The following is a 26,902-nucleotide window of genomic DNA, read 5'->3' as shown; positions in this document are numbered from 1 at the left end:
CAGACTCTAAAAGAATAAATTTTGTAAAACTGCTTCACTTCATATGAACCTTAAAATATGTAAGGTTCACAATATATTTATATTTAATTCTATTAATGTAATTAAAATGTTAACAAAATCTCACTCAAAATAATCTGTCAGAGAAAGAAACACTGATTTAATTTTCGTGGGTCATTCCAAGATCCGTGCTGATCTTCTACTCTGGCAATAAAGTGCTTTAGGAGACTGAAATATTAGTGGATTTATCCACCCACAAAAAACTTCCAACTGAGCTGGTCTGGCAATTTCATTTTGGGGGTAATTCTCCAAATTACTTAGGGGCTAATTTCAACCCACCCACCTCATCATACCACTCAAATATTTAAGGGACTCCTATACAAGACTCGTCTTTTTGTTTTGGTTTTGTTTTGTTTTGTTTTGTTTTGTTTAGGTTTAGAAGGCATAACACACCTGCTCTATTTTAGAGTTGTTGGCAAGTTATGTGCTGGGTCCAGCACATCTCCACACTTGCTAATCCTTCAGGTCTGCAAAAGATCTTGCCATACCCAGAAAAAAATCACCCTTTAAGGTAGGACCAAGAGTAGATTTATTGACTACTTACTTTTCTGATTTCTTCACTAAGCCTTTTGAAAGAAATTTGCTATGAGCTGCCATAACTTATTTGCTATCTCTTTCTGTGCAATAGACATGGCTAGAAAATATTTAGCCCTCAAACAAAGGGAAGGGGGAAGGGAAAGAGTTCATATTGCCCTCTTTATTTTTAGCAAAATGATAGTAGACTTAGTTGTAATCTCACTTAAGAAAATCAAAAGATTTAGCTACTTATAGACAAGTGATTTGGACTTTCAACTATGTAATTGAAACAAACTTTTATTTGCTAAAGGATATTTTTATTAATTAAACATGTCCAGTTATTAATGATTAGTCTCTACGGGGCTAATAGTATACCAATCTTTTCTTTTAGCTGCCTTAGCTTTCACTATCACATGTCCTCCACCTTTAACTTCACAGTATTTTCCCCAAGAGCCTTTCTGTATTTATGTGTTGCTTTTCTTCAGATCTTTCTGTCACCTGGTGTCTATTCCTTCACTTCTGTTCATTTAGCAAGTGATGGTTTTATAGCAAAGTGATGAATTTTCTGGAGAACTTGTTACACTGCTGTCTCCCTAAAAATACACAGCGTAAAAGGTGGAAAGTATTTTTGTCTGTTTTGAGGTCATGGGATTTGGGGGAGGTTGTTTTGCTTTGTTTTTTGTTGTTTGTTTCTTCTTTTTTCCCCTCAGAACTAAGTTTGCACTTCTTTTGAAAAATATTTTTTTCACTCTGTCTCTAACACTAGTAGTATCTCCACTTGTTGGATTTCTTTTTTTTTTTTTTTTAATATTTACTAATCTGGAAAATCAGCTTTAGATATATTAATCTTAAACTCTTTAAATTGCTTTTGAATCTGTTTGTGCTTATGCTACTGTTTTTAATTTTGTCCTTGCTTATTACTAAAATATATTGTTTAACTTGGCTGTGAACACGCTTGCCTAGATGTCATTTTACATTTCCTCTATGTGGTTCACCACACACATGATTTATACTTCACTTGATCTGATGATAGAAAGGAAGCCTTCAAATTACCAATATTGCATTATTTTTCGTGGAAAAAGAGATGTCATCACTGTCTATCAGCACACCCCCAGGAAACAGACTAGCTTTTATGGCTTTCTTAAGGTCAGCAATACCATGTATCTGCAAGGATTATTAATAAACTTACAATTGGCTTTCAGCCTAAAAAGTGTATATATCATAGCTCACCATCACTAACAATGGGAGCAGGTTGATGATCTGAAAAAATTGGCTAGCCATTTCAAAAAATTATAATCAGGATAAAAAAAACACCTTCCAGATGAAAGTCATGAAGTTACTGTTTTCTGAAACTAATTTCTTTTGTCTATCGCATATGTCTATAACAAGTGTTTATTTAAAATCTAAAAAGTAAAACTTTGGTTGATAAAGGCTTGCAAGTAAGAATGAATGTATTTTTTCACTCTTCCTACCAGATCGTCTTGAGTGAGTTTGATCGAAGCTGGATGATATAAACTGATTGCAGACAATAAAATCACTATCTGGAAAGGACTTGCATTCAGGAGACATTTTTATTTCATAAACCACTGAGAGACATGAATATTCTATTCTAAACTGATATAGACTAAGAATTTGCCGAGTGGCTTCCCTAATCTATGTTCCAGTAATTTTACTTTACAAATGCTAATAAACTGCAGCCTCCTAGTACTATGTATAGTTAAGGCACTAAGGTGCCTTGCTGCAAAGGAATTAATATTAAAAAAATCATTATTCTGCTTATATTCAGGAAATAAGTGTTGGTGCAGTTCTCTAGATTCTCATCTGAATACGTCTGAGTATGTCTGGTGTAACAAAGTCTAAATGCTCACATTCCACAAAAGGGGGGAAAAAAAAGGAAGAAAAAAATCCTCCATCCCCCAAAATCTAAGGTTTAAAAATGTTGCAGATAGCTAACTCTTCATACAGTACAGACAGCTATCGGTATTCTTTTTTTTTTTTTCTGCAGCTTTATATAGCATTGTGCAATGTAATCAATTTTTTTACAGACTCAAAGAAGCAAATTTTGTGGGTTTTTTTTTTTTCTATAACGTGTTTAAAAGAAGAAATAAATTAAAATACAACCTTTAAAAACTGTATCATGGCAGGGTTATTTTGTGAAGATCAGTATGTTGCTCTTTCTTGATAACTTTGAAACAGGACAGATTCAGAGTTGAAATACAGTGAAAACTGAACAAACAACAAAAAGCACAGCTCTTATCCATGGCACCTACACACGGCCAGTGTTGCATTATCAGATTTCATGGTGCATCCCCTATCAGTGGTCAATTTAATATAATGAATAAATAATTTTCTAGCTGAAGTGAGATTTAATTCAGTGAAGTCTTTTTGCTTCTGTTACATAGACCAATCACAGTAAACATGGTTAAATTACATATTAACAGATATGAAAATGCATGCCAATGTACCTCAGAATACAGTGCATATTCCATTGTCAGAGTTAATGAAAGGCTTGTTCCAAGATACATATAGATAGATAGATAGATTGGGGTTTTTCAAAGACATTTTCATTGTAATTAGCAAACTGATTTAGGTGAGTCAAAAGATATCTCAATGGAAAAGCACAAACCTCATTCTTTGGTAAAAGTAAATACTTTATCTCAAAATTTTTATGTGTGTTACATTTTCTGGAAGGTGGCATTAAATGGAAGAAAAAAGTGATTAAAATGGGTTCGTTGTGCCCATATCAAAGTGCAAATCTTCACAAAATGACTACAGAAACAAATTGTTATAATTTTAGGCATATTCAGATTTCCCCAAGATAATTAGAAAATATGGTGTAATTGCCTATTCCACATCATTAGAAAGATGTTAATTTGACTCTTTAATAAAAGTGATTTTGCAAGAACATCTTAAGCTGCACATTGTGATTCAAAAATATATAATTATAATTTATTTTTTAAAAGTATAACCTATAATTATTTCTATAAGAAATTACCAGTACAGCAGAACTGCATAGTTTGAATGAGAAAATAAGTCATTCTGTATGTAGAAAAGCTATGCTATTCAGATTTTTGTTTTCCTGGTTTAAATGTAAGAAATCAATGGGATTTGCCCTTTTACAGAACTCCTTAAAGAATTAATTTCATAAGTGACCTCTGACAAAAAGGATAATGTAAAAACCTGTTACTTGCCACAGTTCACTGGGAGATATTCTACTGTCAAGCCATCATTTAAGAGAACATAAAGACATCATAGTGAAGGTTTTTATAAGATACTAGTGGTGGTAGCTAGCTCCCACTCATGCATTTGAAAAATTTCTTCCAATCTATTTTCCACTGAAGTCTTTGATGCATCTGTATTTTTACTATTCTAATGATAAAATTTCATGTGGGACAGACATGCCCTAATGACCTCTCATCAGTGACTGATGTAAGGCCCCATCCACACTGTGGTTGTGTCTGATTCAGAACAATGAGGAGGATTTGGTTCTGGCTGCATCTCAGAAATGTCACAGAATAGTTGTTTCTCCATTTTATTTTTTTTTTAATATGTTGAGCTCAAAAGTTTTTGAATACTGCTTATGAATTTGGGGCCTGTACAATTACCTACAAACTCTGACCAACGAGATGTTATCACTGAAAGGGAAATTGAACTCTGTGCATTATGATCATATGTCATACACTCTGGATTTGTTCCAAAGATTTCTTCTGTTGCTGGAAGAATTTCAGTTTATTACAGTCAGCCCTGGACCACACCTTCTCCTGTACTTATAGTCCTGCTAAAGAAAGCCATGGAACTCAGAAACTTCAAAATCTCTTTTAAATTATTATATTCTTGAAACATGGTGTGAGATCTGTTGTCACAGGCTAATCATAAACTGCAGTGGTATGGAAGGAACCTCTAGAGGTTATCTAGTTCAACCCCCATGCAGTAACCAGGAATATCCTCAGCTAGATCAGGATCCTCAGAGCCCCATCAAGCCTTAACCTGAATAACCCTCCAGGGATGGGGTCTCCACCACCTCTGTGGGCAACCTTTTCTAGTGTTTCACCACTCTCATAGTAAAGAACTTCTTCCTAATGTCCAATATACATATATATAAATATGTACCCTTTTCTGGTGTAAAACCACTGCCCCCTGTCCTATTGCTACATGCCTTTGTAAACATCCCCTCCCCAACTTTTTTGTATACCCTCTTCAGGTACTGCTATAAGGAGTAGAGTGTGTCCTGAAGGGACAAAGCCTCAAAAATGCCTTGAACAAGACATGAAGAGGTCTGTTTTTTCAGGAGATTGCCCACATTGCCCAGGCTTGTCTGAACATGCCCTGGGGTCCAAGGGGGCCAGGTGTGTGTGCCTTTGGCCACACTTGGAAAAAAATGATCCTATAGGTTAAAGTATCAGGTTTCTGTCTCTTAATCGTCGTTGTCACTGGCCATCATTGTCTCAGGAAATATATCCTGAAGAGTGAGTGCCTTGCCTTGCCTTGTCCAAGATCTGGGAGAAGCCACAAGCCTTAACCCTGCAAGCCCAAGAAGCCAAGCCTCACTTGCCTTACAATTTGGAATCCAAGCTGTGCCTCAGTTTACCCAGAAAGACTGCAAGTGCCCCTCGCAGTAACACATTGTAAAGCCCAGGAGCAGACAGATGTGTCTTGCTGGGCAGAGAGATGAACCCTGGAGGAGCCAAGACCCCTGGGACAGTTTTGTTTTATTGGCAGAAGCAACAAGAACCGCTGGGAAGATCGCAGCTGGAAGAACCTCTCCGAAACAGGCAAAGCTACAAAGCTGGCAAGCCCTGCAAGCCTCGGCAGCAACCACTTTTCTACAAAGCTTTCAGCTATAAAGCCTTCAGAGATAAACCCTGGATGTGCTACAGCAGCAAGCTGCAGAAACCAGCAGAAAGTGGAACTATTCCTGCAGCTTTCACCTGTCTGACGCCAGTGTGGTTTGGTTAAACCCCCGTGCATGCCGCGTGGTACCGTGACCTGTGGATTATAAATGTGCTGATTGAATGTACTGGACTAAAGTGATTTGCAGTGAGCAATCTATGAAATCTGATTTTTATAAGAATCTGTTAAAAGGTCTGTTGCCCTAGAGAATTCTAGAGTTCCACCCCCCTTGTGGGGAAAGCCAGCATGTTGCCAATGTTCTTTTTTCTTTACAGTTTAAATTGCTGTTTGTTGTTTCTAGTTTTTTGCTAATATTGTTTAAATTGTTACATGTTCCTACTGATGAGGTATCTGTTCCATAACCAAATATTTGGAACCAGTAAATAGGGTAGTCATATTTTCTGTGAGGTTTTTAAAATTAATAAAGTTATTAATATTTTATTATTCATTTTCCTATTAAATATTAATAAATTCATAAATTCATAACAGAGTGGTATGATGTGGTATGTTATGATATGGTATAATGTTATTTGTATAAGGCCTGACTGCCACTAGACTCCTAAGCTGCTAAGAGTCTTTGCAAGCTTGTAGCAGGTCAAGGGGGAAACAAGGAAATTTGAGATTATAAAGAAAATTATAGACTAAATCAGACAAAACTGACCAGAATTTACTCTCAGCCTAAGCCAAAACTAAACCTGGTTCAGAGAGAATTACACTCAAACACAGGTAAATCATATCCACTCGAAATACTTGTGCACTGATCTGAAATCAGTACTTTAGATTGTTAGAAACTACATGTCTACTTCTTAGAGATTATTGTACAAATCTGAGTTAAACTTTTTGGAAAACAGTCACCAAATATCATGCTGTGAGGAATAAGTCTTAGGTTTTCAAGGACAAAAGGCCACTATAGTGACAAGAGCAATATAAACCATGTTACTCAGAAACGTATTCTTTATGGTTAGTAGAACAAATCTGTAATATATCCATCTTTTTCCAACAGAAACTGTGAAGGTATTTTTTAGAATAGCATGTAGTAATCACAGGTATTTGAAAATCACCTAACAAGCTGTCCAGAGCCTCCAAAACTAATGAAAATCCAATAATTTTTCAAGAAAAGAAATAATAGAAAGTAATTGCTAATTTATCTACTTTTTTCCCTTCATTCATGTGCTCTACAAACCCTAAGGAAACATCTGATTATGTCAGAGAAAGTGAAGAGTATTGGTGACACTGGATAATGATTTCATTTAAGTGAACAACGGGAAAAGGATATTAGTATTTCTGAAGTAGTCAGGAGTAGTCGCTATCATGAACAAGCAGTTCCATAGAAGTGGTAAAATTTGCTGCTTAATTAACGTGTTGAATGAATATCTCATCCGATTACTTTGTTTGTAATGACAGTGAGGATGAGTGGCTTCTCCTCCAACATAATTTCTTCTCCTTACAGTGACACTTTTCAGTTTCTGCTGCAACATACTCTCTTCAAAAGCATGTAACACGCACTAGGTTGTTCTATATCTAGGATATCACCATCAGCTACTAATCTTCACTGGATGCTGAAGGAAGACAAGGAATGAGAAAGTTTCAATCCAAAGCAGGGGACAACAGTGACTGATTTTTGTGATACAACAAAACTTGTAATCTGTTGTTAATGACTCATCTGCGGTACTTTTTGAGGAATACTGGTAATCAGAGAACTTCTGAAGTTCTCTGCTTTTGGACTGTATGGGACATCAAAATTACCTTCTTTCATTGGGGTTTGCTGGAAACATTATCTATCCTTTTGTTGTTTAATGAGTGTCAACTTCTTAATAATTTCCTTTCTGAGCTGTTGTTCGTCTTTGTACTTGATGTACAACTACAAAGTTATGTAAAATTTTCTGTTGATTAGTGACCCTGATTTTTTAAGAAGTTGCATTTTATGAAAATTTTAAAAATTAACCATAACCTTTTAATGAGTATAGGACGTCACAGATACCATAATCATTAGAACAGAATAAAAAATATACTTATTTTCTCTTCCCCTAATACAGCAACAGCAGCAAAAGGAGAAGATTGAAACACAATTATATACCACATTAAAATGAACAAACAAACAAAAAACATCCCACAACAGATCTCAATATCTCAATAACATTTTGGAGAATAGGGATAAATCTAGTTCACTTGCTCATCCACAACTTAGAGTTTCTTTTCATAAGGCACTCAAATACGATAGTGTTGTTTGCTTGAATAGAATTCGTGTAGACAGGTCTGAACTTTTCCTGAAGTGGAAATGATTGATGATGTCTGCTATTACATGAAGGATGGGTAAGTGGCTGTGAATGCTGTTTTATTGACAGTGCTTGAACCTTGACTGATCTCAGAGGGAAAACAAAGGATATATAATGTCACTTCAACACACAAGGAGCTTTCAAGACACTTTATAAATGATTTGTAAAAATGTTTTATTACAAAAATTTCAGGTACAGTTTTACTAGTGTTTATTCATTGTTTTCCAATGCAGATAAATGTAGTTAAGCATTGTCTAACTACTCATGTTTATTGCCTGGAAAACTAACGCCTTGTGAGAAAAAAATAAACACCAAACAACCTATATATTATTATTTTAATATGCACATCAGAGACTGAATATTTGATATGTGCTTTGCAGCAATGAACACTACCAAGACTTAATTGCTTTTTACACAAAAGCCTTTTTGATACAATTCTGATAACTTTAATAAATGGATTAGAGTGACAATTATTTAACTTCTTACATTAAGATATTACTTCACCAGTGATACAAATGCTGCTGCAATCTAAAAGAAGGCAGTTGTTTTATTAAGATGGCCATGATGTTTTTTTGCAGTACTATTGCATCTGTCAACCATGATTAAAAAATCTTTTTAGAAAGTTACAGGAGCCCTTTCATTAGGTAAGAACTAGGCTGTAAAAAATTAAGCATGTCCTAGGTTTATGCCCTCCAACTGTGCTAACCTTTGCTTGAATCAAATGCTAAGCTGTTAAAATTTCTCTTACAACCTTCCAAAGGTCAGTATGATTTTTGCTTTGTCATAATTTATTTTGTCTTAATTTGTCTTTAGTCCATGCAGTGGATTCTAGGTGTCAGATGCTTTATGACTAAGTCAGCTGTCCATGAATCAGAGGATGGAGCAGATGACTGGTAGAAGAGGTAACCTTCTCAATGTACTTGAACTAAATCATCTTCATTCACCAGTCAGACTCTTATCAGAATGTACAAACTCTGGACATACAATGTCAATTCCTACAGCTTCTGAACTAGTAAAGTGCTATTCCTAATTTAGTCACAGCACTAGAAGTTCATCCACAGAAGGAAAACTTATTTTAGTTAGTTACATTCTTTTTTTGATGTTATTGATTAGGATTTTTACTTTATCCAATCAGAGTTAATTTTGATGAGAAAACACTTAGGATTTTGTCCTTCTTTCTCCTTGATTCTTAATTCATTTCATTGATGGACATCGATTTCCAATTATTTCAGGTGTCCAGTTATCCAGTGGACCTTTTATAGATTAAGACTTTTTGCTTCAATTTAAAATAAAGTTTTAAGAATATTTTAATATTTTGATGTCACTAAGATTTTATCTGCAGACAAAAATGCTTCAGTTGAATTTAACATTTTTAAAGGCTGTAGTCACATATACCTACCTCACTCCTCCCCATCTAATCTTTGGCACAGATTTGGCTCATGCTGATGATCTCTCTCCCAGATACCACCAGATTGTAGTTTGAGGGTCATTATGGGCTAAATGCTGTTCTTATTAAGTAGTACAGATGACACCACCTATTTTTTTTCTGGGTTAAAAAGCATGGGGAGAGGCAGAATATGGTGCATTTTATGAGAACATTTGCCTCAGGCTCATAACTAGTAATGCAGATGTAACTTGTAGAAGAAATTAGGGATTTAGCATTGGGGAAATTAGATAAAACATTTATAACCTTACTGTGACCATTCTAGATGGTGACTATTTTTACAGCATGTGAGAATGCAAGGCTCGTCCCTTACTCTTGCACAGCTTTTTCTATTAAAGTTTGCTCAGAATCAAAGTGATTAAGCTTCAGGTTTTTTTGTTTTATTTTGGTATTTTTTTCCTTCTTATCAGATCTATGAATTCAATCTGAGATTAGAAAATTAGTCTATTCTTTCTCTCCTTTTCTGGACTCTCATAATCTATAATAAGAATTCTTGAATCATAATCAAATGTAATACATAAAAAAATAACATCTACATGAAAAGGAGTAAAATTCAACATCTTCTATAGTTGAATTAGTACTCTAGTGTTAGTTAGTAGCCAAAGCAGGCTACTTTAAGTAGGAAAGTAGTCGTAATTACACAAAGAATAGTTGCTACATTAAATAACTAACTTCATAGTGACAGCTACTTTCATGACAATAACCACAGTTTTCAACAATCTATTCTAACACTTATTAATATAGAAAGTTCACCTAATAGATTGAGTTTAATAAGGCAAGAATGTTCATCTTCCTCTGAAAATATCACTTCTGGTGCCACAAGCATTCATGTTAAAATTGATAACAGAATCCTGCTCTCATAGTATTTCATTGGATTTCATAAAATACCTCAGAGTCAGGAAAGATGCTGTGAGGTTCACAGATATAGGCAGAGGTGATCAAATAAAAAAAAATATTCATGAACACTTGCATGAAAATGACACAGGTTTTATTTTTGTATTTCCCTGTCCCTGACATAGTTCCTGAATAGTGCCATTACCTGAGGCTAAAGCAAGTGAGAAACAGCTCTCACTGACCCAGGAAAGAAGATGACAATCAAACTGAGTAACTAACTCACAGAAGTTTTGGGTTTTAAATGCATCTCTGTTTATTGCATGACAAGGATAGCACCTGACACAGCCTTTTCCCCCACCCCAGCATGAATGATCCTAAAGTGACAGTTTTGGCATACTCAATCTGTTAACCCAGATTTACAGTGAAGAGAATGGAAGTGCAGCACTCTATTATATAATTTGAGACAGACTACATGGTGGTTGCCACAGCTGGATTGTTAAACAGACAATTCAATTCCTGTACCCAAGCAACAGCCAGAATCACAGCTTCTCAATTGTGCCTTATAATCTGTGAAACCTCTTTTTTTTTCCATCTTGAATATCTATTAAGGGTTAGGAGAGTGCTGCTTAAAATTCATTATGTACTAAGAAATTTTGCACGCTCTCAGCTTTCTAGAACGCTGCAGGTTTGAAAGAAATAATTCAGTGTTATAAAGTGGTCTTATGCCTCATTTTATGTATATAGTGTTAGTGCTCACCTAAAATACAGGCGATTTTTTCAAGTGTCTGTTTCAAAGATTCTTGCTGTGTGACTTCTGACACATAGTATTGAAGAGCTACTTTTCGTGGAATATCAGCCACATATTAGATAAGTGTTTATAACGTTGATCTTAGAATCACAGAATTGTTTGGTTGGAAAAGATGTCTGAGATTATTGAGTCCAACCATTGACCTAACATCACCATGTCCATTAAAACATCCCAAAGTGCCATGTCCACACATTTCCAGAACACCTTCAGGGACGGAGACCCCACCACCTCACTGGGCAACTTATTCCAATGCCTGACTGCTCTTTCAGGATGAAAATTTTTCCTAATATCCAATCTAAACCTCCCCTGGCACAATTTCAGTCTATTTCTTCTCATCTTATCACTTGTCACTAGGGATACACCAACCTCCACCTCACTATAACCTCCTTATGAGTAGTTGTAGAGAGCCATGAGGTTTCCCCTCAGCTTCCTCTTCTCTGGACTAAACAACACCAATTCCCTCAGCCGCTCCTCATGAACTTTGGTCTTTAGACCCTTCCCAGCCTTGTGGCCTTTCTCTGGACATATTCCAGCAACTCAATGTATCCCAAGTGCAAGGAAGATTTGTACAGCCAAGTTTTGCATTTAGGATTTTTTAGCATAATTTAAAAATGTGTAGTCAAAAACGCATTTTACTGACTTACATAGCTAGGTTTAACTAGATATTATGTTTAAAGTAATAATTTCTAAATTTAATTCTTTTGTGAATTTTGACATGAGGGGTTTTTTAGAAAATTAGGGGGAAATATTATTAAAATGTTTTAAAATTTTGGCTATACAAAAAAAAAACAAAAACAAAAACAAAACAAAACAAAAAAAAACAGGAAAAACTGATGTTCACTTTTCCCTTATCTGGCCAAATTTTGGGAACACTTTTTCATATTGTTGTTTATATCTTGTACATGAGAACTTCAAAGTCTGGCCAGTTTATGGCTGTCTAAATCAGGGTGTTTAAGGGCAACCTTATCACAGACTCACAGAATGTCAGGGGCTGGAAGGGACCTCAAGAAATCATCTAGTCCGACCCCCCTGGCAAAGGAGGATCACCTTTACCAGGCCACACAGGAACTCATCCGGGCGGGTCTTGAATATCTCCAGAGAGGGAGACTCCACAACCCCCCTGGGCAGCCTAATCCAGTGTTCTGTCGCCCTCATAGTGAAATAATTCTTCCTCCTATTTCCATGGAATTTCCTATGCCTCAACTTCTACCCATTACCCCTTGTCCTGCCATTGGGCATCACCAAGAAGAGCCTGGCTCCATCCTCTTGGCAATCACATTTTACGTATTTGTAAACATGAATGAGGTCACCCCTCAGTCTCCTCTTCTCCAAGATGAAGAGCCCCAGCTCCTTCTGTCTCTCCTCGTAAGGAAAATGTTCCACTCCCTTAATAATTTTCGTGGCTCTGCGCCAGACTCTCTCAAGCAGTTCCCTGTCCTTCTTGAACTGAGGGGCCCAGAACTGGACACAATATTCCAGATGTGGCCTCACCAGGGAAGAGTAGAGAGGGAGGAGAACCTCTCTCAACCTGCTAACTACACCCCTTCTAATACAACCCAGGATACCATTGGACTTCTCGGCCATAAGCACACGTTGCTGGCTCATGGTCAACCTCCTATCCACTCGGACCCCCAGGTCCTTTTCCCCTTCACTGCTCTCTAGCAGGTCAGTCCCCAGCTTATACTGGTCCATGGAATTGCCCTTTTCTAGGTGTGAGACTATACACTTGCCCTCGTTGAACTTCATTCAATTTCTCCCTGCCCAGCTCTCCAGCCTGTCCAAGTCTCCCTGAATGGCAGCACAACCCTCTGGTGTGCCAGCCACTCCACTCGGCTTGGTGTCATCAGCAAATTTGCTGACAGTGCACTCTGTGCCCTCATCCAGGTGGCTGATGAATATATTGAACAGCACTGGTCCCACTATTGGCCCCTGAAGGACTCCACTAGTTACAGGCCTCCAACTAGACTCTGTCCCATTGACCACAACTCTGACTTCTTCCCTTCAACCAGTTCTCAATCCACCTCACTACCTGATCATCCAGACCACACTTCCTCAGCTTATCTGCAAGGATGCTGTGGGAGACAGTGTCAAATGCTTTACTGAAATCAAGATACACCACATCCACTGCTCTATCATCATCTATCTACCTGGTTATGTCCTCATAAAAGGCTATCATGTTGGTCACATATGAATTCCCCTTGGTAAAGCCATGTTGACTGCTCCTAATGACCCTCTTGTCCTTGATATGCCTAAGGACAGTGCTGAGGATAAGTTGCACCATGACCTTTCCAGGGATGGAGGTAAGGCTGACCAGCCTATAGGTACCTGGGTCCTCATTCTTACCCTTTTTGAAAACTGGAGTGTTATTTGCCCTCCTCTAGACCCCAGGCACCTCTCCTGCCCACCATGACTTGCCAAAGATGATGGAGAGTGGTCTGCAAATGACCTCCTCCAGATCTGTGGACTCTCTTCTTCCACCTGAGTTTGCTTAGCATTTCCCTACTTAACCATGCAGGTCTCCTGGTTTCCTTTCTTGATTTTCTACTCTTTGGGATGTTTTGATCTTGAGCCTGGAAGAAGAGGTCGTTGAATGTTAACCAACTGTCTCGTGCCCCTTTGCCTTCTAGTACACAGTCCCATGATATTTCCCTTAGCAATTGCCTGAAAAGGCCAAAGTTGGCCCTGCTGAAATCCAACATTTTAACGCTACTTCTTACCACACAAGATCCTGAACTCAACCATCTCGTGGTTACTGCAGCTATATTTCAGACATCTGTCAGAGGCTGAAGTTGTTTAGAAAAGCAAGAATGTCCCAACATCGCCCACCTAGCACAGCTTTACTGTGAAACCTTTGATTTGAACTGAATTCCAAGAACTGTGAGACAGGCATCCTGGTTTTGTAGACCGTAGTTTATGTACCTTCCCAAAATGAGGCAAGGCCCCATGCATGAACTTGGGCCCATAATGGTACTGAGCATGCATAACACCAACTGGACAGTGAAGGCCAGTCCCGGGGATGCAGGATGACCAGGTGGATGCTGTATTGGTGGACTTGGAGAAGCAACATGCCTAGACCTTAAGTGGCTTGCAGGGACCGAGCAAGCTTCAAACCTACCATGACCACCATCACCATGGAGACAGACATGACGAGTACAGAAAACCACAACTGGAAAGTACCTGTTTGTCTTCTGCCCACCACAAGTGGAAAGTGTCTTTGTTGTTTTCTTCTAAGGAGGACTATAAAGGGGTTCCGAACAACTTCATGTTTGGGACATCCACTCACCCACTCTGTCAAGCAAACCTTCAGAGCATCGATCCCTTTCAGAGCACCAATCTCTGTGGTGGGATTTCCCTGGTTAATGACAACATCCACATGGTTACCAGTTTTGCTGGTAAATACTGTCTCAAGACAATTAATGCCCGTGGTTACAGAGAAACCTGATAACTGGACCTATAGGATGGGGCATATCCAAACATGGCCAGGGGCACACACAGTTCACAGCTGTGTCACAAAGTTAATTACACGTGGTACATGTTTATCTGGACCATCTGGACCCCAGGAACTGACCAGGTTAGCACATTCACAGGTGCTTAGCCCATTTTCTGGGTTAGGGCATGTTTTGGGATTTGACCCTTCAGGACAGATACCAATGACAAAGGACTGATGAAACTATGTTTTTCTAAGAAATCAAACAACCAACCAACCAGACAACAAACTATGTTTTTCTATACAACTTGAATGGCCCATTAGAAATTCAAATTTTTTGAATGCACATAGCAATACTTCCAAGCATGCAGTTCTGGGCAACTGACTTCACATGTGATGAAGTTGGTCCTGATTTGTGGTCCAGAGTACAGCAGGGAGAATGATCACAGGTTTATAAGTGATTGCCTGTGAAAATAAAACTGAAGACAACTGTCATGTTTTACTACATGTAAAAGGTTACTGCCCTAAGGAACAGAATAATCAAAGGCAATAAGAACAAAGATTGAGAGGTTTAATTCACAGTCAGAGAGGCTGATTTAGTTTGAGACAATTTTCCTAGTAAGAAGAACAGTGAATTTTTAGAGTAGAGTGCTTGTGGAAAAGTTCTCATCATTTTCAAAGAGGCTGCATAAAGTTTTGTCAGGAGAAGGCTGAGGTAATCAATAACTTTTTCGCTCACTTGCTTAACTGGCAATCTTGCTCCATCCCACTCCCGAGTTGATGGACCAGGTGTGGACCAGTGGGGTAATGTCCCTCCCACTGTAAGGGAAGATCAAATTCAGGACTACCTGAGGAACCTCAACATACATAAATCCATGGGACCTGATGAGATGCATCCAGAGTTCTGAAGGAATTAGCTGATGTAGTCGCAAAGACACTCTCCATGGTATTTGAAAAGTCCTGGCAGTCAGGTGAAGTCCTGAGAGACTGGAAGAAGGGAAACACTGCACCCATTTGTACAAAGGGTGAAAAAGAGGATCCTGGAAATTACTGACTGGTCAGCCTCACCTCTGTGTCTGGGGAGATCATGGAGTAGATCCTCCTGCAAGCTATATTGGAACACAGAGCCAGCTGTTCTGGCAATGTTATATATTGATGTAGATATATGGTAAAATATATTGAAATAGGGATATACATATAAAATTATTTCAGTAGTGAGAGAAAATTATTTAAACTAAGTTATGCAGCTGAGGTGCTTAGGTATATCTGAGCCAAGCTGATTTGATTCTGCTATATCGCACACTGATCTGATCAAGAAATCTACAGTCTGCATTTTTCTCCCCCTCCCAGCTTTTTTTTTATTCTATCAGTTAAACATTAGCAGAAGAAAATGTTCCTGATTACATTTCTGGGAGAATTGATCCATAGTTTCAATTTTAAAATTTTATGTTGGAAAATACTTAGCCATTTTTATCTATAGGCTAAGGTAACCAGCTCTTTGATTTTTGTAGGAATATTTTTATTGTGCATGTTCCTGAAGTGAAAAATGCACAGAAGTGGGGAAAGAAAACACCTCTGCCTATAACAAATGTCTCTAAATTATTTTTTCATCTTTAAAGATTTCTGAATTATTTAAAAAATGTCTTTAGTCTTGGAATTATTAACTTATTTCCTAAGCCTTGTACACTTTATTTAATGAGACTAACCATATATGTAATGCCAAAACTTTGTGTGTAATGATTTAAGAAACTGAGACATACCTGTACAGTTTTGTCTCTGGGGCTAAACCAGTGCAAGTTCTTTAAGATTCCTTAATTGAGTGATACTAATTTCAATAAAGAGCTTAAATTTCTTATTGCTGCTTCTCCCAGGGTTTTCTTTGAGTCTCTTTGGAACACGAAATGTGGACTCCACTTGTAGACAACAAACACCTTTTTCCTCACACATAATTTAACAGATGGAGTGCAAATATTGCAGATCACAGTATGGTTATGACACTGCAAATGATAAAAGGCAAATATTGCCTCTTAAATGGTCAAAGGAAAAATATAAACATGGCCTGCATAGGATAGAGACGTTTCCATGATGAAATGCAACAAGTCAGATTTCTGCCTTGAATTGTCTGTAGAGAAGATGCTTTTGGTACAGCTGTAATTTCTGTTAATTAAAAAAAAAAAAAAAAGTTTCAAGTTCTCCAAGTCCAAAAAATCTGTTTTTCAATCTGTTTGGTAAATAACAAATAATTTCTAATTTCTGAAAATAAACAATAATTTAATGGTATTTTTTACCAACACTTGTTTACAGGTGAATACCAAAATTTATAGTTATCAAAACAGTGTAAACCAAATGATATTTTATTTTCATATTATATATTTTGCACATTTTACATCATGGCTGAAGTAGAGGTGACTGTTTGCTCTTTCCCTGTAGATATTTTTAGAGTATTTTTTAAGTTTCCCTTCGCAATATATTATCTACCCAGGAAGTGATGATAAAATAAAATTTTCTTCTATTAGTCTACAAACCAATTATTTCTAGTTAAGTTGCAGTACTATGAGAAAACAAAACAAAACAAAACAAAAAACACACAAACAAACCCAGAAAACCAAAAAACCCCACAGCTTACAATTACCCACTTAGTTCTTCAATGTTGGAATGATGAACTGTAGAACAATAAGGGTTTATAAAATTCTATGTTGCTTCATAACATTTAACTTCTTGGAAACAACCTAAGAAACATTTTCTGAATTTAAGACAAAAGATGTTATTAACCTTTCAGATAACAAATAGTATTATATTCAATTTCTCTGTAGGGAATACATTAATAAGACTTTCCTGAAAGAAAAAAGATGTTAGGACTTAGTGCCTTCAGATAAACTGAGCTTCTCTTGAGGGAAAAAAAATAAAATAAATTAAAAATCGTGTTTTGTTAACAAATACAAATCTTTCAAATCAATATTAGCTTCTAAGTAGGATAGTTGTAATTAATTTACATTTACAATTATAATAATTGAATATATAAATGTATCATATCAATTAATAAAGCAGGGCAGTTCACAAACATATTGCATTTACATCTTATGTTGAAGATCATACATTATTTTAGAAAACTCATCTTAAGGCAGCAATCATAAAGTTTTTAGGAGAGTCTAACACCATACACAGAACCAGTTTAGATCCTTTTTCTTCACCACAGTTTTAATTCCTTCAGGAAAAAAAACATCAGCAACAACAAACAAAACCACAAGTATATCTCACATGGTATTCTGATTTCATGCCCAAAAGAATCAAGACTCATCAATGTTCAGCTTGTAATTGAAGGAACCTTTGATACTGTCCATAAAACTCATTTTTTAATAGCATAGGCATCTTAGTGGGGGGAGGGGCAAGTGAGGAGAAAGTAGCTAAAAGAACTTGTATTCATCCAACAGCACAAGTTTAAGTCCAAACATTGCAAAAGTCATCCAGCACAGTTTTAGAAGTTTGCACCTAATTGTGAATACAGCAAGACCATGGTGCAAGCAGGTCAGTCAAAGGTATTACATAGTGTATTCAGAAACTAACAAAGTAGAAGACCATCTTAAAAAGCCATTGACTAGAAGTGTAGCTTTAGCTAAAAGGGATGTGGCCAGGCTTTTCACAAGGTTTGCTCTATTATCCATCTCTCTCAAATGGAGAAGTTTCTCTGTTAATAAGTGTATTTTGAAGCTTAAAAATCAGAAAGACAGAAAGTTCAAAGTCCTTGTTTGAAATTACTTCAAGATTCTCTGTTGTACCCAGGAATTAAATCAGAACCTGGCATCCAAGTTTTTCCATAACTGCATGTGTAGCCTACTTTTGCTCTTGAAGATATTTATCACATATTTTATTTTTATGTTCTTTGAATGTTTTGTCAATGTTTCCATAAATAATGGGGTTTTGCTATATTTTTATTATATATCCTTTTATGTCTAGGAGAGAAGACTGCTGCCATGATCATAAGGGCCATTTTGTCATGAGGTGTCATAAGTGGAACTGTCTTTCACTCTCCTTCTGCTGATGAATGTCTTAGAGCTGTTGATAAATATTCTGATTCTTCTTTTCCAGAGGAAAAGTAGCATATCCTTATCAAAGTATCCTTGATATAATGTGAACACACTATTCACAGCTTTAATTTTCCACAGATAGGTTATTTCTAAAATGATGCATTTACTAACAACACAGTAGAGATATTTAATTTTCATGGCTACCTGTCTATAGGTATATGATTACCCTCTGTAACATGACAGTTATAAAACCTTAGTAATTGCTGCAAATAAATTTGCTCCATTTTAAGGGTTAGGATTTTTATTAAATATGGCTTATGTAAAGCTCAGCAAATTTATTTGGCAATAATCCCTAAAATGAATTTATTTTCGCTGGTGGTTCATCAGTTATAGCTGTTTAACAAACCATTCATAATAAAATAAGTACAGGCATAAATGCTTCATAATCACCAACCAAGCCATATTAAATTTAAATTAATGTAATTTTCTGTTTATAATATTTGGTTTAATACAATAATTATAACCACCCTTTACAAGAAAAGAAAAACTGGTTATTTGGTTTTATTCTGTATATGTACTGCTTATATATTTGTGAAAAAAATATTGAGATTATAATGAAGTCATGAAGTGAATTGGTAAGCCATAGGCTTGATGGGTGCATATTTGTGCCCAAGACAGGCTAAACAGCCATTAATAGCTATTGTTTCAAAAACATGTCTTTGAAATGAGGACCTTTTCATGGCTTCCAAAAGTTAGCTCTTCCAACTTTCACACAATCACTGAACAATGAATCCCCAGCCGCTGTGCTTATTTGCTTACCTGAAAAATCTTAAAAGATAGATTACTACTGTATTAACTACTTGTAGTTACACTGTAGTAGAAGACCCACTAAATTTTCAATTTATATTTGAAAATATCAGACAAGAGAGAAGTGTTCCACAAAAGTCTTTGAAATTCTGAATTTCGACCATTTTGATGGATATCTTCCATGCCAAAACTCTGCCTCAAGTTGAAATATTCTTTTGAAAATTTCTGCCAAAAGTAATTTGTGGATATGTTGCTGATGGTGTTTTCTCTAAACTGACTTTAAATTCTGGAGCAAAGATTTATTTTTTTGGGTTGTTTTAATGGATTTTTCCCATTAGAAACTTGGAGGGGGTTTTGTCTATTAATACCACTCACAAAAAAATTCTGTAATGTTTTGTGCTGTGCTTGTTCACCTAATCACCTTTTGCATTCAGAAAAGGCTAACCACATGTCATGGTTCAGATCCAGCTGGCAGCTGAGCCTCATGCAGCAGCTTGCACCACTGTACCACCACTAGTAAAAATGGAAGGAAAATTAGGAGATATGGAAAGTTTAGTAAAGCAGCACAAAAAGAAGAAACAAACAGGAATATCAATAATAATAATAATAATGAAACAGTATGTTAAATGAGTGATACAAAATGCAGTACTGACCATGATATCTTGGCCTGACCTAGCCACCTGGTTCTGCCCCACTCTGCACAGCCTCCTGCTCAAAAACCCTGTGCTTGCCCTGGCCAGCCTTGTCCTTACACAATGGGCATGGCATCAGTATACTATTGAATATCCCTTTGGTCCAGATGACTGTCTTGGCTGTCATCCCTCCCAAATTCTTGTGAAGAAAATTAACCCATCCTTGCTGAACCCATGGTATTATCCACCTCTTATTCAATATCATCTGCGTTATGCCCAGCAAAGGTATTTAACAAGGCATATACCTTCACTTTACCTGGTAGTTTGCTCTTGTGGGGACTATCCAACACGTGTTACCTCCTGCTCCTCTGGTGATATCCTGAAACCTTTTGCCTCTGGCCAGTTTGTGATCACTTCCAAGATTCCTGAGCAACCAGGGCTCCCTGTTTGAGCCTGTTGTGTAATCCATGCAACCCTTTTACACCACATAACACCACCTGCTTGATGGGTAGAGGGAGAGATTCCCTTTGAATATCCAGGCCAGCACCAGCAGTCAATCTGCCAGAAGGAGCTGTCCTGTACAGATAGCTTGAACTCCTTATGCTGCCAATATTTCTGGTTCAGTTTCAGTGTAGTTGGTCACAGATCTTTGTATCCCCAACTCCAAAATCCTAGGACCTGGCCTTAAGTATTCCTTTGTGCTCTCTGAAAGAGGTTCCAGGTGGGACCAATCTTTCTGAATGCAGTGTACAGCATATTTTTTAACATCTTGTGCTGCCCAGATTGGCCAAGGTCTGCAGCATGCTCAATCTCCTGTTTAATTTCTCCAAAGTCTTGTCCTTGCTCAGGTTCCCATTTAAAATCATTTGTATCATAAACTCATAGAATTGTTAGGATTGGAAGGGACCTCAAGGATCATCTAGTTCCAACCCCCCTGCCATGGGCAGGGACACCTCACACTAGATCAGGTTGCTCAGAGCCATATCCAGCCTCCATCCAAAAACTTCCAGGGATGAGGCTTCTACCACCTCCTTGGGCAACCTGTTCCAGCATCTCACCACCCTCATCGTGAAGAATTTCTTCCTAACATCCAATCTGAATCTACCCATTTCTATTTTGGTCCCATTCTCCCAATCCTATCACCACCTTAAAAAGTCCCTCTCCAGCTTTCTTGTAGGCCCCCTTAAAATACTGGAAGGCCACAATAAGGTATTCTTGGAGCCTTCTCATGACTGAATAGTCCCAACACTCTCAGTCTGTCCCAACTCTCTCAGTCTGTCCTCATAGGAGAGGTGTTCCAGCCCTCTAATCATCCTGGTGGCCCTTCTCTGGACATGCTCCAGCACCTCCAGCTCCTTCCTGTAATAGGGGCTTCAGAACTGGACACAGTACTGCATGTGGGGTCTCACCAGTGTGGAGTAGAGGGGGAGAATCACCTCCCTTTACCTTCTGGCTATACTTCTCTTGATGCAGCCCAGGACATAATTGGCTTTCTGGGCTGCAAGTGCACACTGGTGGCTCATGCTGAGCTTCTCATCCACCATCACACCCAAGTCCTTTTCTTCAGGGCTGCTGTCAAGCCAGTCCCTGCCCAGATTATATTGGTACTTGGGATCGCCCTGACTCAGATGCAGGACCTTGCATTTGGTCTTGTTGAACCTCATGAGGTTGTCTTGGGCCCACCTCTCCAGCCTGTCAAGGTCCCTCTGGATGCCATCCCTTCCCTTCAGCATGTCTGCTGCACCCCACATTTCGGTGTCATCAGCAAACTTGCTGAGGGTGCACTCAATGGCTCTGTCCATTGTGCCAAAAAAGACGTTAAACAAGACTGGTCCCAGGACTGATCCCTGAGGGACTCCACTTGTCACTGTCTTCCACTTGGACATGGACCTATTGACAGCCATTCTTTGGGTGCGGCCATCAAGCCAGTTCTTTATCCACTGAATGGTCCATCCATCAAACCCAGACTTTACCAGCTTGGAGACCAGGATGTCATGTGGGACAGTGTCAAAGGCTTTGCTCAGGTCCAGGTAAATGATATCAGTTGCTCGGCCTTCATATATTGATGTTGTGACTTTGTCATAGAAAGCCACCAGGTTTTCCAGGCAGGATTTGCACTTGGTGAAGCCATGCTGATTGTACCTAATCACCAGGATGAACTGGAAATCTGGGTGCAGTCGCAGGGTTATGATCTTGCTGCAATTACAGAGCCATGGTGGGACAGCTCCCATGACTGGAATGTGGTTATGGATGGCTATGTTCTTTTCAGGAAGGACAGGCTGACAAGGCGAGGTGGTGGAGTTGCTCTCTATGTGAATACGCAACTGAATGTGTTGAGCTCAATCCAGGGGAAGATGATAAAAGCATTGAAAGCTTACAAGTAAGAGTGAACAGATGTACAAACATGGATGATACGGTTGTGGGGGTTTATTACAGACCACCAAACCAGGAAGAAGCTACTAATGAGGCCTTCTACAGGCAGCTGGAAGTAGCCTCAAGATCAAGTGTCCTGGTGCTTGTGAGTGACTTCAACCACTCACATTTTAGTTGGAAAGATCACACAGCCAAGCACAAACAGTCCAAAAGGTTCCTGCAGTGCATTGTTGACAACTTTCTCCTACAAGTAGTTGAAGAACCAACAAGGAGAAGTGCAATGCTGGACCTGATATTAACCAACAAAGAAGGACTGGTTGTAGATGTCAAGGTTGAGGGTAATCTTGGTTGCAGTGACCACAACATGTTAGAGTTTAATATCAATAGACAAAGAAGCAGGGTGATAAGTGAAATTTCAACCCTGGACTTTAAAAGGGACAACTTTCCCCTCCTCAAGACTCAACTTGGAAATATCCAGCGGGCTAGGACTCTGGAACAAAGGGGGGCCCAAGAGAGCTGGATGATGTTCAAACATTACGTCGTCCAAGCTCAAGAGAAATGTATTCCCTTGAAAAAAAAATAATCAACTAAGGCAAGCAGAAGCCCTGCATGGATAAGCAAGGGAATCTTATCAAAACTCAGAAACAAAAAGGAAGTTTACAATATGTGGAAAAAAGGACTAGTCAATTGGGAGGATTATAGAGATATAGCCAGAGAATGCAGAGATGCAACAAGGAAAGCCAAGATCCTCCTGGAACTGAGTCTCACCAGAGGGGTGAAGGAGAACAGTAAGAGTTTTTTCAAATATATCAATGATAAAAGGAAGAGCAGGCAAAAGGTGGGACCACTGCTGAATGAGAAGGGAGATACAGTAACTGATGATGCAGAGATGGCAGAGTTGCTGAATGCCTTTTTTGCTTCAGTCTTCACTCCTAAGACCAGCCCTCAGGAACCTCAGTCTCTAGAAGCAAGCGAGATGTGGAATTTCCGCTGGTCAGTCAGAACAGGGTTAGAAATCTCTTATACCATCTGAAGACACACAAATCCATGGGCCCTGATGTGATGCATCCACAAGTGCTGAGAGAGCTGGATGATACTGTTGCTGAACCTCTCTCCATCATCTTTGAAAAGTCATGGAGAACAGGAGAGGTGTCTGACAACTGAAAGAAATCAAATATCACTTCAGTCTTCAAAAAAAGCAAGAAGGAGGACCCAGGCAACTACAGACCAGTCAGCCTCACCTCCATCCCTGGAAAGATGATAGAGCAGCTCATCCTGGAGGTCACTCTAACCACATGGAAGACAAGAAGGTTACCAGGAGTGGCCAACATGAATTTATCAAGGGGAAATCTTGTCTAACTAATCTCATAGCCTTCTATGAAGTTATGATCAGTGGGTAGATGAGGGAACAGCAGTGGATGTCATGTATCTTGACTTCAGTAAAGCTTTTGATACTGTCTCCCATAACATCCTCATAGAAAAGCTCAGGAGATGTGGCATAGATGGCTGGTCAGTGAGGTGGATTGCAAACTGGCTCCACAACAGAGTTCAGAGGGTTGTCATCAATGGCACAGAGTCAGCTTGGAGGCCTGTGGCAAGTGGTGTCCCCCAGGGATCAGTACTGGGTCCAGTTTTGTTCAATATCTTTATCAATGACCTGGCTGAAGGGATTGAGAGTACCCTCAGCAAGTTCCTGATGATACAAAACTGGGGGGGTTGGCTGACACCTGTCAGGCTGTGCAGCCATCCAACGTGACCTGGACAGGCTGGAGAGCTGGGTGCAGGCAAACCTCATGAAGGTTAATAAGAACAAGTGCAGGGTCTTACATCTGGGGAGAAATAACAACAGGCACCAGTACAGGTTTGGGGCTGCCCTGCTGGAAAGCAGCTCCACAAAGACCTTGGAGTGCTGGGGCACAGCAAGTTCTCCATGGAACAACAATGTGCTCTTGTTGCCAAGAGAGCCAATGGGATCCTGGGATGTGTCAAGAAAGGTGTGTCCTTTACATACCCAGCAGGTTGAGGGAAGTTCTTCTACCTCTCTACTCTGCCCTGGTGAGAGCACACCTGGAATACTGCATCCAGTTTTGGGCTCCCCAGTTCAAGAGAGACAGAGACCTTCTGGAGAGAATCCAACAGAAAGCCATGAGGATGATTAGGGGACTTGAGCATCTCCCCTAGGAAGAGAGACTGAGATCCCTGGGGCTGTCAATTACAGGTGTGTTAGATGCACTTCCAAGTGAAAGCAAACTGTCACCTGCACTCTAGTGCTATAGGAATAGGAAAACCATTAATACTATCAGTTGTGACCTACCACTTGGCTGCCTTTGGCTCCAGTTGTTGTTAAAGCTCTACCACATCTGACACAGCAGTAGTCATTGCTGGTGGCGCTTCATTCAGGCCATGGTAGACTTTTGTCAGTCTCCATTCACCATTAGACTTCTGTACTGGTCATTCGGGGCTGTCAGAGTCTATCCCAGATGAACTCATGACACTGGGTGGGATAAAATCAGGTTAGAATGGTGGAACCAGGTGTTCCTATTGATATTGACTGAAAGGCAGAATAAAATGACAAGTTTTAACTTCTCCACTGTTTTATGGTGTGGGCAGTGGTGGTGTTTTTTTTTTTTTTTTCCAAAGAAAAGACTGTAAGAAGAGTCATTGGGGAGGACAGGCAGATATCATTCATCCGTTTTTACAAAGATAACTAAGAAAATGCAAAAGTGCACTTGATTTTAAAAAAGAAACAAAAACTGAAAAACAAATCCCCAGATTTCTAATATGACTTATGAATGGACCTAAAATTATGTGTTCCTCTCTTGTACAAAAAACAGTCCAATCTTCTACACTACATAGACAATTTTGGAGTGATAAGCTGTCAAAACACTTACTTGTTTCCCTTGGTGATCTAGTTTTCCCTAAGTTTTCCCTAAGTTTTCCCACTACATGTTTAATAAAGGTATTGTTCTATACATAATAGTGTTCATTTAATGCATAAGACTGTAACGCAGAGGGAAGACAAAAGGAGTTAAAAAGTCTTATGACCTTCCAACTGAAAAAAAATAGTTAAAAAAGTGAGAAACTCTTCAGTTGTTTAAGTAAAAAGAAGAATGAGCATGGCCTTATGAAATAAGGAAGGTAATGTAGGTATAATTCCAAAATAAAATGGAACAATGTTGTCACCTTTGAGGACACAACCACAGCAGATAATGTGGAAAAAAACACTCCGATGATTACATGTGCAGTAGAATGAAACGAATGCCATATGCCCAAATTAGATTAAATGGACAATAGCCTGTTAGGATTTTGAAAGAGCTGGTACTTGAACACTCAGGTTATTCTGAGCTTGATAACATGAGTGACTTTAGAACTCTTTTTTCAGAAAGAATTACAGATATAAATAGACACATGCAAATACCTTACCAATCCAAATGTTTTACCAATGCCAAACTATATTGTTGTAACATGGAATATTTCTTTAAAATTACTGGTTTTCTAGATGAAGTTTACACAAAGGCAGAAATCCTGAACCTAGACTTTAGGATGTTTGATATGGAAGCACACAGAATTCACTACTACATCTTAAAAAGAGTAGATGATTAACTAGAAGGACACATTTATTCATGTATTCATTGACTACAGGAGAAGATTAAATCTTTGATAAAGAGAATGTTTAAAGTGATAATGGCTTGTGATTCTTCTTGTGGTGGAATGAGGTTCCTCAAAGATTTGGCCATGTTTTATAGTTGATTAGTGTTGACAATGGCTAGGACCCCAAAATTGGGAAGGTAACACAATCTGGATAACTGTGAGGAAAGAAGAAATCCACTTTGTGAGAGTAAACAAGTTTGGCTTCTGTAGCTTAATAAAATGGAGGATGCAAGAGAATATATTCATTTTCTGTGATGAAAGTGAATCAGGAAAATTTGGTGGAATACGTAAGTTTAACATGGAGGTAGGTTAGAGCTTCCTCTTGTTATTGCTGATTTATAAAGATGTTGGGAAACTGGGAGCAAAAATACAGAATTATCAAAGAAATTGCCAGAGTTTTTGCTTTTTGCAGACACCACCCCCCCAAATATTGATATTTGCCTGTTAAAAGAAGTATTGCAGAGACTTGTCTTGTTTGGTCTTTATGAGCTGTTATGCTGAAATTAAAAAGAGCTTTACAATACCTTTATTTTTCTCTCAGATGTCATTAGATAAGGCTGCACATGCTTAGGAGGAGATTAAATCAGAGTGTATGGGCATTGTTCTCAATGGTGGCTGCTCTCACAGTGGGAGTAGCAGTCAGGCCACATCTTATGGTGAGATGCGTTTCGTTATAAGACCTCATATGCTGCTCCTCCTTACCTCCTGACACTCCCCTTTCAAGAACACAATCTTTTGTGCTTTCCAATTATGTGCTCATTTATGAACTAACATAAAATTGCAGGAATCACGTCAGTTGATTCACGTTAGGTCAATTACTAAGACTGCCTGCAGCTTCTGATACATGCCAGAGGGTGTTTCTAGTCTGGTCCTGTGATTATGTCCCTGCTAATTGTATGCTGAAGCATACTGCTGTTACCAGCTTCCAAAAGTCATTTTTGCCCCAGTTTTTGCATCACGTGTTCTGAGTTACAAAATAATGTAGTATTTTTCTTTCTATATCTTGCCTTTGCAGTAAAAATAAATTAAAATATGGACCACAAGCTATGAAGTACATAATCACAAATCTAGCTTTACTTCACAGGGATCTCATACCCTTACATATGTATTTAAATAATTTTAAAATCAGAACTCTTTAGATTGATTGTCCAAGAATTCTTGT

Source organism: Indicator indicator, chromosome 1 (assembly GCF_027791375.1).
Source record: "Indicator indicator isolate 239-I01 chromosome 1, UM_Iind_1.1, whole genome shotgun sequence".
In the NCBI taxonomy this organism is placed as follows: Eukaryota; Metazoa; Chordata; class Aves; order Piciformes; family Indicatoridae; genus Indicator; species Indicator indicator.
The sequence above is the reverse complement of the archived record's forward strand: the minus strand, read 5'-3'. Positions refer to the sequence as shown.